This window comes from Cheilinus undulatus, linkage group 4 (assembly GCF_018320785.1).
Source record: "Cheilinus undulatus linkage group 4, ASM1832078v1, whole genome shotgun sequence".
Taxonomy (NCBI): domain Eukaryota; kingdom Metazoa; phylum Chordata; class Actinopteri; order Labriformes; family Labridae; genus Cheilinus; species Cheilinus undulatus.
In genome coordinates this window covers 44161520-44166542 of record NC_054868.1, presented here as the reverse complement: position 1 = coordinate 44166542, position 5023 = coordinate 44161520, and the positions used below count along the sequence as shown (strand labels likewise).

Here is a 5023-nt window from a genome sequence, read left to right as displayed (position 1 = left end):
CACTCCCCTGCGCTGCTCTCCTCTGGTGACTGGATGCGGGATGCGCAGGGCGGAGTAATGGAGCCACACCGCCTGCTTTGGCAGTCAAACGAGGTCTGCACGCACCTGTATGGAAATCCGGGAGCAGAAACACGCAAAAGAGGACGAGCTCCAAAGGGAAAACAAGCCCGGAGATCATTTTCCATTCAGATGACTGAGGCAGATGTCGGCTTTCGTGTTAGGATTCTCCAGAGAGAGACGAGAGAGAAAGTACTAGAAGCACTGAGAATGGATTAGTGGATTTGTTTACCTTCCTTTTTTAATTTTTCAATAAGTCACTTGTAAAATAAGACATAATATATGACTCTGCTTAAGGAGAGGATTTCTTTCATCATTTCGGACGCATTTTCTAAAGTTAGGCTACGAAGGTCAGGCCTGGAAGGAAAACGTGTTCTGGTATTAGAAACGGCCAGAGGTCAGGGCAAGGCCGTCCATAAGGGGGGATAAAGGGGCCCAACCACACTATGGGCCTATGAAGGTCAGCAAAATCATGGTAACTATATTTTATTTTTAACCTAGATGATAACCCCTCTTGTCAAAGCAACAAAACATGAATTTTATCAATTTATCCTATAGTACCACAGTTTATAGCCCTTTTCATTAGTAATGTTAACAATGTGGATGGATGCACTAAACTATACGGAAAGTGATGCCAGACTTTATAGCAAGACCATGATTTTCACAAATGTCAGGATGTCAGAAAATAAAATAAACTGAAACTTTTTTTAAAATATAGTGAATAATAGTGAATAGGCAAAAAAATGGTTGAGGAGTGGCAAGAATCGGTTAAAGTAGATAAAGGTAGGTAAAAAATGGCAAAATGGGTTAAAAGTTGCAAAAATGGTCAAAAGTGAAATAAATTGGCAGAAAGTTTTAAAATTGGTGAAAAGCAGCAAAATCTGGCAAATATGAATGTGGCAAAAAGCAGCTACAGTAGGCAAAAAGTAGCATATGTCACAGAAATGGGCAAAAGTGGTTAAAAAGGGACCAAAAAATTTTTTTAGCAAAAGTTGTACCCACAATTTGCAGTTTATACCACAGAGTATTTTCATTCACAACATAGGATTGAAGCTGTGTAAACATGTGAGACTGTGGTAGGTTAAAGCATTTATGGCATAGCACCAAAATTCTGCCACAATTCTAAGTCAGAAGAAGAAGCAGACTCTTCATCTGTCTTTGTCCTTCTAATAGTAAAGGTAGGAGATTCTGAACGTGCATGCATATCTTTACTCTCACAGCATAATTCCCCCCGTCATTTATGACCACATTTTGATATTTACCCAACTCTATTCATTGTGCCTTACTTCCTATATCCTCAGCCAATCAGAGTGCTTGTTACAGTCCATAATCACTGTATGCCAGTCATCCATTATCTATCAGGTCACTTTTATGAAGTCCTTGTGGCTTTGCATTAAAGAAGCATGTTCACACGTCTGGTAGATCTTCCGCTTACAGTACAAATTTTAAAAAAAAAGCATTGTTTGAAAAAGTTTTTTTTCTGAAAACCTTCAAATATGACTTGGGCAGTTTTACTATGAGGCTAACAATCTATGAAAAATTCAGCCTACTTGTTTTTCAGCCAAGTATTTCAACAAAGTAAATAAAGGCCTCCAACTCAGACCTTTAAGCATCAACACCAAGCAAGTAAAAAGGACAAGTCATAAATAGGGATGGATATTTTCATGTAGTTTTACAGAAACTTTATTTTACAAATACAAGTTGATGGTTGAAATAAAAACACAAAGCCCTTTAGAATACATAAGTCATGTTATTTGAAAATTACACTATCCTCAATGAGCTTTTCTACTCTTAGAAACTTTCATCATTGAATATTTAATTCAGTTGCAAATTCACTCGTCCTCTCTTCATTCTTCCACTGTGATTATTCTGATTGACAGCTGGGTCACCTGAAAAAGAAAACAAATCATAAGAAAATCAGAGATTAGAAATAAAAGCTTCAAGTGTAGAGGTACTGTCAAACTGAGTTATAAAAAAAATGCCTTTGGCTATACCACACATGCACTCAGGGCCAGTTTAAGTGGTTATGAGGCCCCAGGCAGAAACCAATGTGAGGCCCTTCTATCTAACAGAAAAAATAAAGCAAGTGAACAAAATCTATGAAGAATCTCTTTCAAGGTAGTAAAACCAGCGAACTACAGGGCATACCCAAATTCAAAACATTCAAAGGGATCCAACAATAAATCACTTGATAGGGAGACTTTCTGGAGGCTTGGATGTTGCTGTAAGGGCCAGGGGTCCTCATCAGGGACTTTTGGATAACTAAAATATTTTTGGAACAATTTTGTTCACTACTGGCCCTTTTTATACACCAATGTACGTCTACAACATTTTAAGTAATTTCAGATGTATACCTCATGAGATGCAATACAATTACTAAATCCTGAACCCCCAAGGAATTTGCCTAATGATAAAATGGCCTATATGCTACACAAGCACCAACTTACCATCAGAGTGAAGTGTGTCACAGGATGACTGACTGGACCAAACAGCATTACTTGCTCTTGATGAACAAATTAGTCTGTGAAGAGAAATGTTCAACTTTTATACCCAAAGAAAAAAAAATCCCAACCTCATGCACATTTTGGTTAAGGAGCCTCAGGATAAAGTTAGAATCAGGGGCTGAAGTTCAGCTCTCATAGTAGGTGTCAGAAAAGTTTATTTTAGTTTGTCATCACTGGCTAGAAGGATTTTTTAAAATACAAAGTATTGAGAGGACTTACCAGGTTTTAGATGGCACTTTTAGCTGAAGTTGAGAAAATTTTGATCCAAAGACCTTAGAGAAAAGTAGAAAAACATGAATGTAAGCGGCCATTATCAGGGAAAGACAGCCCAAATACATCCATTATAGAGCCTCAGTTTAAATTCAGAATCAGAGGCTGGAGTTCAGCTCTCATAGTAGGTGTCAGAAAAGTAAAATTTAGTTTGTCATCACAGGCTGCTAATCTTCAACATGCCATATATATGAACTCACCAGCTCTAACTCCTGGAGATGCTGATCCCTTGAAATCAGTGCTCATCAGGTGTCGACGGACTGAATTCAGGCATCTTGCTGGTCTTCAGGCCTGGAAAGACATCTACGCAGCAACCATGTCTCAGCTGCCTTGATTATCACCTGTACCAGGGAATACTGTCAATGAAAATATGATTTAAAGGGGATTAGAGATGCAACAAAATCAGTGCAACCTTCTGATTTTTCCAATATAAATGACTCCCAGTTAATAATTTTATTAGACTGCAAAAAAAAAGTCCTAGGCACAGAATATTGGATTATACCTTAACTTTTTTTTCCCCGGAGATCAAAAACCAATCAAACTCCTGCACACTGTTTAAATATTTAAGACTATTGGCAACCATTAAGACGGTGTAAAAAAAAAATTCAACCACAATTTTATGGAAACATTTCTCTGCTACATGGGTGTCTACATCAAATAAATACTTTTTTTATTATCGGTGATTTAGAATTAAACATCATCCATTACTGTTCAAACGTGTCGTTTAAAAACGTGTGAATTTAGTAAAAAAAAAAAAATGGTGACACCCTTTGCCCTGTACACATGCACGCGGACACAGAAAGAGAAGTAGCACCTTTGCCTCACTTAAGTCTGGAAAACTCTACTAAAAAAATTAAAAACAAAAATTTAGAACTGACTGCTCCAATTTTAAAGCTGCATTTACTATTTTAAGAAGAATTGACCACTTTGTTTTAGTAATGAGTGGCTCTTACATTTGCTCAACAGCCACGTGCTACTGTTGAAACCAAAATGCACCATAGTTAGCAAGTAAACATTATAATACTCACTCAATTTGACTTCATCTTGTGACCAGGTCGACGTCTATCATACTAAGCGACCTGCTTTGGTCATGTTTGCTGAAAACTGGTGAAGGTTTTGGTACAAAATGCCCAGAGGAGTCCCGGATAGCCATCTCTCCTACCACGTTACCATCAGAGACCGCACAGGGCCGGAAAACTTCATTTATAAACGGTTTCCGGCACCGGAAGTCCCTCCCATTTCGGAGCTAACTCTTTAACTAGGAGTCTTTTTTCTATTTAATAAGACATAAAGTTTCTTATACTTGTCCTTTCTGGTATTAATGTTTTGCTGTTTGTGATTTAACGTTAATGCCTAAACTGTCAATCGTTTTAATACAGCGATAATTTTGACCGCTCAAAAGAACTACATTTCTCGACTCGTATAGGTGAAGACTGCTTTAAAGCCTCACGGGAGGTGTAGTTTTTTATTATAATAACAAAAATCGCTTATTTTTTAAGGAATTAGGAAACGGTGCTTTTAAGAAAAAAATAAGACAATGACGCAAAATTCTCCTCAAAAGAGATAACGGTGTTTATGTATAATTTAAACATTAATTTTCCTCTTTTTTTGTTCAGAGTGTTGCAAGAATACAATTACCTAAATGCGATTTAATACATGTAATATTTCCAACTTTTCCACAAATATAAGCTGCTTATAAATAATGTGTTGTAATGTGTTTCAAATATATTGTAGACTATTATCAGTGTGTGACTATGGAGTGAAAAGGCGTGAATGCAGAGGTGTGACCTGCAGTGTTGAAGCGCTTTGAGTAATCACACTACCAGGCCTGTCCATAATTTTTGCTGGGCCCCGCAGAATGGGCCCTCCTCTGTTGTGATTAATTGAAGGTTTCAATGTATAGGTGTTTCATCAGTAGCACTGGTGTTAGTCTAGGTCCACTTTTCATCAGTTTTGTGCACTTTTTCCTCTCTGTTTTTTACCACTTTTGAACCATTTTTGCCACTTTTTAATCCCATTTCGCTGTCTTTTCTGTATGTTTTTGACACTTTAAATCAAGTTTTGTCACTTGTAACTCCATTTCCCCACTTTTTCCTACCCTTTTTGCCACTTTTAACCCATTTAATTCTGTTTTAAGAAAGAAAGAAATTCTGTTAAAAATTAAATGTTGTTATGACAGCTTGACTTTACAG

General features: G+C 37.1%; 1 long non-coding RNA gene and 2 other non-coding genes across 3 annotated transcripts; all 3 read right to left on the bottom strand.

The window, feature by feature from the left end:
- Positions 1 to 1726: 1726 nt before the first annotated feature.
- LOC121508813 lies at positions 1727 to 4012 on the bottom strand. Its single transcript, XR_005991817.1, has 5 exons — positions 3860 to 4012; positions 3032 to 3187; positions 2781 to 2833; positions 2505 to 2578; positions 1727 to 1946 (listed from the first exon to the last, which is right to left on the bottom strand). It is a non-coding gene; the product is annotated as an uncharacterized LOC121508813 (long non-coding RNA).
- LOC121509178 lies at positions 2651 to 2740 on the bottom strand. The gene has a single exon (XR_005991855.1). It is a non-coding gene; the product is annotated as a small nucleolar RNA SNORD60 (small nucleolar RNA).
- On the bottom strand, positions 2908 to 2997 carry LOC121509177. The gene has a single exon (XR_005991854.1). It is a non-coding gene; the product is annotated as a small nucleolar RNA SNORD60 (small nucleolar RNA).
- Positions 4013 to 5023: the final 1011 nt, after the last annotated feature.